Genomic DNA, 11,025 nt, shown 5'->3' on the forward strand with positions numbered 1-11,025 from the left:
AGATAAGGAGACCTCCCCATGGGACAATAATATAAGTTTTTTATCTGCATCAGATAAAGACAGTGAAGGAAGACAACTTCTCTTTTAGTTCCTCTCCCATTTGGTGCATTCCCACTGTACACAGGTCCACAAGAAGCAAACAGTAAGAAAACCAGAGCTTGGATGGAACTCATGACAACTGCTTACAATGGAGTCCAGATATTGTCTTAGAAAATACACCCCTGAACTGGAGGAATGTGAAGCATATAGCACCTTGCTACTCTGCCCTATTTTATCACATATGGCTGTCCTGTCTCCTTCCTTTCCTCTGAATTCAGTCTACATGCAGTGAGAGGGTGAAGGCAAGATGCAGAAGCAGCCTGAGAAGGGAACAAGATTGGTATTCCCACTTGCCTTCTCCTGCTACCAAAGCAAAATCAAGCAAAGAATTACACTTGCAATTGCTAGACTCCTATGTCACAGGGCAAGCCTTTGGAGCTGCTCCTGCATCACAGCCACCCCAAGGCATGCCAGAGCCTTCCACAGACCTTAGCCTTTCACGAGGCCACAGCAGGCACCCAGCCTCCAGCTCTGGGATGAGGTGGGCTTCTGATCACCCCTGCTCTGATTTCCAGACTTGTCCAACCTTCCTCAACTCTTCTCACTTGCACATCCCCCACTGGCGTAAAGGACACTTGCCTTAGACTTGCAAGACTGTAAGGACATTCTCACTTCAGAAAGAAAAAGCAGGAACAGTGCTCATGCTCAAAAAACAGCATTACTCCACACTTCAGTTTGGTTTCATTACATTTTAGGAGAGGCAGTCCTTAAAAAGAAAGACAAACGGAGCAAAAACTGAGACCTGGATGTTGCTGGAAATGTCTGCTTCCAGCATGCCATTGTCCCTCAACATTTTCACCTGTGGATTTATTTTAATTTCCTTCAAGGGTTCTCTTAATGTATTCTTCCTTCAGTGTTTGAGGTATCTGTATAATTTTCGAATTGAGGATTAGAGAGGATTAAGCCTTTGCTAGGCTGTGCTCCCAGGGAGCACTGCCTTCACATGCATTCCTCACTCATGCTGCCAGTGCAAGCGCTCGCACTCATTGCAATAGAGATGAATAGCAGTTTATGTTATATGCTATAGGAAAAAGTTGGCACCTGCACCATTACGTATTTAGCTCCTTCCTGGTCTGTCCTTCACGTCCTTTACCTTTCTTGTATTGTTTTACATTAAGAGTACTTCACAAAGTATCTTCCTTCCTTCTAGTTACCTCATACACAAGGGTGATTTCCCTACAACACTGAACCCCAGCTGCTACAAGCTCTCCCTGCCCACCACATAACTATGCCTGAAAGAAGCTGCCCATCTCTTCCAGGTTTGTGGATGCGGCCAGTGTACTTGCTCCTGTTTGGCTCAGGTCATTCTCCTCCTCACATGCACATTTGCAAAGATCAACAATAAAAAGCTATTTTGTTCTACCTCTGTTTGCTCTATTAGATTTGTGGAAATTTGATTCTGTTCTCAAGCAATATGGAAATAAAGAGCAAAGAATATTTACCTGGATAATTTCAACTTCACTTGCATCAGGCCACACTTCCAGCTAAGTACGCAGCTCTGCTAGCTATGTTCACACTAACTTCAGCCAGCCAAAATAACTAACAGCATTAGTGACAAGGCAGTCAAAACATCTGATCCAAGCCCACCAAAGTTGCTAGAGATATCCTCTAGCTGCAAGTCTGCATGGACATCTGTCCTGATATTCCTGCATTGTTCTGGTTAGCCATGATGTCTAGATTAAACCTCATGAATCTGTATATGCAAATATACTCATGTTCTCCATTTCCCTGTGTCTATTCTAGATTTCATATCTACCATAGCCATACTTGGCAGGAAAATGTTCATTAGGTGCAAATAAAACTGCATTTGCTAATTATTGCCTGTCCTGACTGGATGAGTACGTATCATTCCTGGACAGCTCAGGTTTACTTCACATGAAAAAAAACCACAACAACAAATATTTACAGTCATTTCCATCCATTAAATATTAGAACTGCCAAAATTAATCCCACCCATCTGTGAGAATATTTGTATTCACTCATCTATAAAGAAATAGTGCTGATATGACTGAAGAAGACTAACTTCCTGAAAAACAAAAATGTATGAACAGTAACAGTGCTAGGAATTGATGGTTGTGTAACTCTTCAAAACTTCTCTATAAGTTAACATAAATATTAATTCAAGAACATGATGTTTTTAATAGTGCAGGAAAAAAATAGTAGTTTAGATCATGAATGAGGGGGGTAAGTTGCTCTGGTTATGTTGCCCAGACTTGAATTCCTTTATCATTTGAGATCCTTATTAAGTCACTTGCATGGTATAGATTACAGTTCAATCCTAAAATTCCTCTACATTTATGTTTCTTATGTTTTTTACTTTGATATCCTGCCTGTTTTAATGAAGAACAGGATGTGCAATAGCTTGTTACTTACGGCAGTACTTTGACAAGGAACCTGGATCTTAATAAAAAACAGGAAATAAAATCCTTCATATTAAATCAATTCTTTAAAAAATAAGCATGTGAATGTCATATTTAAGATTAAAGGTATTTCTCTTTCCAGGAAAGGATCATAATAAGGTGGGCATGTGGCTATTTCAGAAACTGCACACATTTGGTAAAGAGCTTATAGAAAACAGTGTCAAATCCCATATTGAACCCAGCTGCTGGTACTTACTTTTTGATGTAAGGCTTACTTCCTGCAGATATACATCAAATTAAATTCTTTACTAAGCTCACAATGGTGTTTTCCCTTTAAGCAGAAAGGCAATACTTACCTGAATGAAATATTATCTCTCTTTAATGGGTTTCTACAGTGAAGCCACATTTTACATTTAAAAAGGTGCACTGACAGTAAGAACGGAGAAGGAAACTTGCTGCCTATTAAATCAGTTTATTTTCTCAAAAATAGCTTTAATGAAGCAAATTGGTTGCTATTACACTGATGATACACTGACGTCCTAACAGGAATTTTGATAAGACTACAGTATAACTTGGCCAACATCTCATAATTAGTGCCACTGAAGATTTTTAAGATGCTTCTTTAAACAGAAGTATGCAATGTTCTAACAGCAGATGCACCTCAAAAATAAGGGTAATGGATAGCAAGATTGAGGCAAAAGAAATGGATAGACTTACACCATTACGTAGGTTTCCAGGCTTTGTTTTGAACATTTGAAATACTCAGCATTTTTGGCCATAAGAAATAACTTACACTAGGTATAGAACAGCAAGATTTAGCTTCTAATTTTGATTCATTGACATCTGAAGAAGTCTGTTTGGAGTGATAATACAGTGTCTCCTATCAAGAAAACAAATGAGCGATGCATAATGGAGCAGAGTCAACAAAGAGATGCAATATGTTCTATATTAAGCTCCCTTATAATCTGTCAGCCTCCTTGCCTTTTAGATATATTTAATTGGATTCAGGGTTCTTAGTAGACATAAAAAAATTTCTAAGACTATTCAAGTACAAGTTAAAATACTGAACAGCAGCTCTCGATCGCTGCTTTACTCAGTACACTCTTCCTGTGGTCCTTATTTCAGGTGACAGTCCATTTAGGGCTGCAGATACTCAGCTAAAATGCCCTACTGGTGATGTGGGAGGAAGCATACAAGCCATACAACAAGGCATAGCTATGAGCTCAGCCCCCATAAGCTCATTTTCCAGAATTCCCAGCTCAGCCTTACAGATGTGCGGAAGGCACTGGACAGAGGTCCCAGCAACTCCATTTTACAATAATCTTTGCCTGAACTTTTTCCAGATGTGGTAATTCAGAAAGAAGATGGCTGGCTGGTGCTGAGAGCCTTCAATTCTGCTGCATAACTATTAGGGGGAAAAAAGGAAAAAGCAAGCAAGAAGGACAGCGCTTCCACCAGATCTCCTTCATGTTGAAAGATTTTAAAAGTTAGAAAGCATATTCACTCTTAACATAGGATTGGATCTGCTATGAAAAGCAAAATAAAGTCAATTGGGAGATTTCTGCTTAGTAGCTGCTTGTCATTCCTATTTCTAACAGGCAGGTCTCTATCCAACACTACTGAGTGGGCCCTTTCTAAATTGAAACCTGACTTGGAAACTCTCATGAAGGACCATTTTTTGGTTCCAAGCTAATCACTTTGGAACAAAATTACCTCATTGTGAAAATGCTTACTTTTGACATTAAGCATTCACAGCTGGATATTTTATCAACACATTATCTCTATGTATCGGTGAACATTCACTTGTTAGTGATGTTAACCTTCTGCTAATCCTACCCTTTGGGATTGTTCCTACTCAAGGCCAGCTGATAGGAAGATGCTGCATTTGATGAACCCCACAGGATCTTGCCTGGTTTCACACCTAACTTTGCTTTTAGTCTTTTGAATTGCTTACTTCAGAAGTGACCTTCCTGAAGCATTCAGGCCAACTTTTTAAAGAAGGCATCAGTAGGTATAAGTATTTTTTATCTAGCATTGATAAAAAGTCTGTAAGATCAGACCAAAATGGAAATGAACATTCTGTAAAGCTCTTGTTGCTAATACCACTGAAAACCCAGAGCAAAACACAGCAAAGATGATAACTATCAGCAATGATTTCAAGCAAAGAAGCTTTGCTAGAGAAATGGCATAGGAATCTCACATAACTAGGATTTTTTACTGTGATTTTTCCTATTTCGACCCTAAAGTATCATCATGCTATTTGAATCCCAAAATTTGACTTGAATTCTTCAGATCTCAAACAAATAGAGCCCTCCCAGTAGTTTTGAGGATGGACTTAAGCCTGTTCTCCTTTGGAGACCATTTACATGGACAGTCTGCACCAGAGTATGAAGCACAACCAAGGCCTTCCCCATCACGTCCTCAGTAGTTTCAACAACTGAAGCACTAACTTCCCTGTAGTGCATGCTACCAGCCGCAGAGATGAATGCTAGCTTGGTATAAGCCTGCATATGGAGCCAGGTGGTTTTATCAGGGCCTGGGGGCTTTTTGTGGATGAGCAGTTCTTACTGTAAGCCAGCATCTCTCCCTCCTTTCTCTGCACAAATTGCTTTGCCCAAGCTGCTAGGTTCAGTTGCATTACTTTACAGTAAACAGCTGGGAAGGAGGCCGAGATCTGGCAAAACTAAACATTGGCTTCACTGCACAATTTTCTTGGGTTAGTTTGACGGGGATGAGCTGCCTTCTTTTAGCCCTAGGGGTGCTCGACTGCTTTGCCTAGAGGATTTCTGATAAGACGTTTCCAGCCACTACTTATCTGCTGCAACCAGCCATTTTTCACCCTCACAGCTTCTTTCTCTTATCTATTTTCTTTCAACAGATTGACATCTTCTACATTGTCAAAGATGCTCGAGCATTTTTTAAACACGTGTGTATACACACACATATAAACTACTACACATGCATATATGGACTACCATTAAAACTGCAGCCATGCATTCTCAATGTGGCATACGTCCAGTTCCCCATCTTCACCCTAACTTGTTTCACTCCCATTAAAGCAAGACTCAGTTGCTTGAGCTAATCTCATTTCATGTCCTCCAGACAGGCTGCTTGCCATGCACATGTCCAGGCAACGGTGAAACTTAAAGCTTTATTCTGCTCACAGGAGCACAGGCAAAACCCTAAGCCAGAGCCCCAAAGGGCAGTATTAGGCATCATTTCATAGGAGAAGCCCGATTAATTCAGTGTTGCCAAGAAAAAAAACAAAAAAACCCACAAAACCCTGGGGAGGATCCACTGTGAAATTCACCTACTGCTTCCCCCCCCAGCCCACTGCTGCCCCCTCTCCAGAAAACCAGAAGGAAAAAGCATCATCTAGAAGAGAATGGAGCAGAACAGTGCAAACACAAGTGCAAGTACCTCAAAACTACTAACACTTCAGAATACTGAAGGAGATATAAAATTTTTTAGAAGTTTGACTTGATCAAAGTGATATCAACCAGCTCTGGCAATTTTTACTTGTGTCGCCCTTCAAAAATCACCGGTTTTAGACACGCACTTGCAGTTTTTGTGCCTAAGAATGTTTTCCAAGCAAGAGAGGCTTTGAACACATCATAAAAGCCCTCAGCACAACAGGACCAGCAGAGCACTCAGGAACCAGTGGTTGACAGTAAAAATCTTCGAGCATGAGCCCCAACACATCTACAGCATCTTGCTGGGATAACCAAACCCCTGCACAAGAGGTTGCCCAACAGTGACAGAGCAGCTGCAAGCTCCTCAGATCATTTTTTTACCGCAGTCAAGGAGGTAGACTGAGAAACTGCATAACCCAATCAGAAATCCCTTAGAGCGGGCACTGCAATATAGACAATGCAGTTATCCATTTCAACTGATTTCAGACACGACAGAAAAGAGAAGAGAATTTCACCAGGCAGAAGCAGAAAAAAAACCAACAAAACAGCCTGTGGTACAGCAGCACACACTGCTTGGTGCCTCCCCTCCCAGCAGCACAGCTGCCTTCACCCACACACCAAGGGCTGCCTGTGGGGCACCACATGTGAGGCTGCAAGGCTCTGGAGTAGAACCGCATGTGAAGCTGCTTCTGCAACGCAAGGGTTTGCAGAAATGTTTTCCTTCAGTTCCAATGCATTCAATATGGGCTTGACATCCTGACATTTCATGCTGAAATGAATCTAGACACCCAAAGCTGAGCCTTTGAGAGAAGAGCTCAGCCCAGAGTCACGCAAAGCAGGAACAATGATGTAGCTCATGTAAAATGTAATGTTTTCTCTTAGACAACGAGGTACACCCAACAGGTATCACTACCTCACTGTTCAGACAGCATGCTGCACGTGGTTCTCAGAGAACTCTGAACTCAGTTGGCCAGATTCAGTAGACTTGGAGCCACAGCAAAAACGAAGAGCTGAACACACAGCTTGATCACCAAATACCCTCCTCAATGCTATTACCATCTAATTGCTCAACAGCCACTACAGAAACTAAAAATAAAGAGTGCGCTTCAGGAACATTTCTGAAAGGGCCATTTGTGTTTGAAACAAAACCACTGCTATCATGGAAAATTTGAAGAAACAAGAGATTTAGTTCTTACCAGCCCACGACAAAGCCAGCCTGAGGACACCTCCCATCCACTGCCTCCTGTGAGCACTGGGCACCTCCAGACTCTTACAGCCCCAGGACAGTGTAGAGAGCCTGCTACTGACACAACATGTGCAGCAATAGCTTTGATCAGACCTGCCCCATTCCCTCTTCCCACAAACCCATATAAAACCAGATCAGCAGCAGTAATCAGCCCCCATCCTTGCAGAGCATGTGAAAAGACAAAGATCTTCATAAAACCATGAACAACAAAAAATGTAGGCCAGACAGACTGAACATTTTTTTTTCATGAAATTTTGTTTCAACACTTTCTTACTAATCTGAATTTCCAACTCAACAGTTACTGTAAACCCAGAAAAAACAGGGAAATATTGGGTGTAGGTAGAAGGTTGGACTAGGTGATCTCGGAGGCCTTCTCCAACCTCGATGATTCTATTCTACAATTCTATCCATTCATTCCAATTTTATTTTTTTCCTCCAGAAACTACTAAGGTGAAGCACACTGCATTATGAGGTCTGAGATTCCTTCTGTTCCCAGAATCTTTATTAAAAAGACAACAAAACTGTGCTGAGCCAGAGTTCTCTGCCCCACTGCACCACGTGTGATATGTTGTCAAAACAAAGGCCATCTTCTCAGTCTGCTTGCCCTTCTTTCTGCACAAGGCCAGGTACACTACAGTGCGCCTGCTTCTGATTGAAAGATCTTTTCAGGTGAGGTAGAACAGAGATTGAGCTTACAAAGATGTAAGTAGTATTCATTTGATGAAGCTTTTCCTTTTCTCAGGATAAATCTTATGATATCTACATTTCCTTAGCTATATCTTTCAAAGGCAAGTGCTGGAAAGAGTAGTGCACAGTGTGTGGGACAAGTAGCAGCATGCTGGCTAAAATTTGGTCATTGCTTTTCCTGAAGAGGAATAAAATCCTTTATACAATCAAGTTTCAACCACAACATTTGACTAGTTACCCAGACTGGCTTTAAGATACTCTCCACTGTGGTAACAGAAATACTTTACATTATTTCTCATTTTAGTAGCAGGCACAGAAACTTTGTTCGAGCTTCTTTCAAACTGAATTCAAGACAAAAATTTACTCTGATATTAAACCAATTACTTCTGTTTGTTTTTTGGCTTTTTTTAAACTAAAAGATACACTGAATCTTCAATGCTACTTCTCTAGGAAAGATGCAGACATCACAATTAAGATAAGGCAGCGTAATTTCAGAAAGTACAGTAACAGCTTCATTTGAAAAGCATCTGATAATCCCTACAAGACAGACACCATTTTATATTACAGCAAATCATAGAGAGGAACAATGGTTATAGAGCCTTGTTAAATGTAAGTTAAGCCTAACCTTTGTTTAAGGAAGAAAAAAAAGCCTGAGTTTCTTCCATAATTTCTACTTTTATATGCTAAAATAGGTCAGTATTGTTATCTGTATTTCAACAGGTTCACTAACCTAAGTGAAATACACGACTGCATTACCTTCATTCTTATCTGTCTGCATATCAACAATAGCAAATCACCACGTCGCATCAGGAAGCCCAGCTATCATCATAAATAGGCTGATATAGTTAAGATGTTTTTCTACCACTTTCTCATACAAAATCCCATTCGAAAGGGAGAATCTGTTCACCATACTGGTAAACAGGATACCGTACAGGTATACAGGATGCTGGTGTCTGAGATCTCACCATTCCCACAGTCAACATTTGGAGGAAAACAACTTATGAATTTCTATTGATCTATTTGAATTCCCTCAGGTTCCTGGCAAACAAGCAGTGATATGTCAGTTAGTGCAGGTGATTTGCACTTCCAATATGTGTGTGCATTCGACCACTAGATGGTGCAATGAAATAAAAATAAGGGCTTAAAACTCCACTGCTCAGTGTTTCATGGCATGGAAAAGCTGTTGTACTAATTTCAGCTGATAAACATCATAAATATTGCATAATTATGCATTTCCATACTGTAATTACCGAGTTATTTTCAAAATCCTGCAGCTGAAATAAGTGCAATTCTAATACTCCTTCAGCATGGATACTACAAAGGCTTCTTTTGCCTGCACTGAGGATCCCACACAGTGAGCATTTGTGGCCGAAGTTTTCTGTATGAAAAGGCAGTTCTCTAACAGCAGACATACCACAAGTTCTTAAGGCACTGTGTTACCACGATGAGCAGCACACCAGAGCGTTTCCATCGCTGAAGCCTGGCACGCGTACTGCCTGCACCTCTCATGTATGACAACATTCAAGCATGGCTCAAGGCAGAACACCAGCAATGAGAGAAATGTCAATAGCTCTGTAATCGGCACATAGTTCACGCTGCACAACATTTCTTTATCTGCCTCTCTGAACAGAAAATCAGCCACCGTACACAATAATATATCTGGATGTGCCTTTGGCTTTGTAAAGTATCCCAGCCATCATCAGTTTTTACCGTGCTAACAACTAGTAAGCGAGAAAACCAGGCTCTTCAATGAAAAGTGAGAATACCCTTTATTTTACTGCTCAGAATGTTTTCCTTATCTGTCCACTCATCAGTTAGAAGCATGGGACCCACATAAGCAACCACCTGAAAGCCACACCTTGGAGAAGTTATTTAAAAGGCAGTACAAACTTGAGAAGGGATAACTGGAGGCCTTTTCTAGCAATATTGTCCACAGTGAGAAATCCAACTCTTCCCACATGATCCATTCAATGTACCAGTGACATTTCTTGACAAAATACCTTCACTATATTGCCCTGAAGCCATATTTCTCTTAAGCTGATGGAGTAATGAGATCTGCTCTCAGAACTGGTCTTATAACTATGACCCATAAAAATATGCTCTGGTTTTATGCTTTCCAGGGGCATGACTCCCAACAGCAGCGTGTGGCTTTACAATAGGCTGGGAGCCATTCTCCTCTAAGCATAGTGCCACACTGCAGTACCTGCCCCACTCTGACACCAAACTTCATGTGCAGAACGATGTGCTATCTTTCTAAACCACACCAGCTGAGCAAGTGACAGATGCAACTCTCACTTCCAAACTCCTCCCTTGATTCAGAATACACGCATGAGAAGTGAAGCTTTAGCACCTGTAGTTGCTAAGTTTTTCTTTGGATTGGATCTAATCATACAAATTACTTTAGCTGCACCTTTTCAGATTATTTCCTTATATTCTCAAAATTCACTGGAAAAGTACCCAGTAAATATCCTGACATATCCGTGCTACAATGCAGCAGGGCAAGAGACCTCAGTCATTCTCAGAGAGCAACCAAGCTTTGCAGCCGATTTTAAGATACTTTAACCAAAATGCCGTGTGTCACTAGAGGGCACTCAAACCAAGCTGTCCTTCCAAATTAATACATTTATAAATATAGAGGGTTATACCAGGCCTAGAAAAAAAGTTGCTTTGGTACCTAGTAAACATGTACTGCATATCTAATATAATTTTTCTCTCATAGGACAAATGACAGTTTTTACTTAAAAGTTTTGTATATTTGGAGATTCAGTCTGTGTCCATACTATTTTCTTGCAAGTCTAGAAGAGGCTGAGGTAGTAGTAAACAATTTAAAATAATTTTCAGGAAAGCCTGAAATCACTGTTACCTTTCTAATCACTGTTACCTAACAGACCTGGTCTTACCTACAGTAGATGGGCAATGCTTTGCCCTACCCAGGGGCTGTCACAGTCAAAAGCTAAAACATGGGGAAAGCAAAGATTCCTTTCAAAGTCTGGTTGACATTCGACTTTTTAATACATAAACAAGCAGTTTATTAGTAAGATGGTGGAGTAGACAGATTACCTGCCAGTCCTGTAGAAGTGGGAGTGACCTGCTCCCTGTGGTTTAGTAACATAAATAGTAGTAGTTGCCCAGTGGGCTGAAAATATTAAGTAGGCTGGCTCTTACTTCTTAAGGAGAATTTTAAAAAAAGGAAGAAAATGTTTTTTTCCTGAAACTTATT

Source organism: Tetrao urogallus (genome assembly GCF_951394365.1).
Source record: "Tetrao urogallus genome assembly, chromosome: 12".
Lineage (NCBI taxonomy): Eukaryota > Metazoa > Chordata > Aves > Galliformes > Phasianidae > Tetrao > Tetrao urogallus.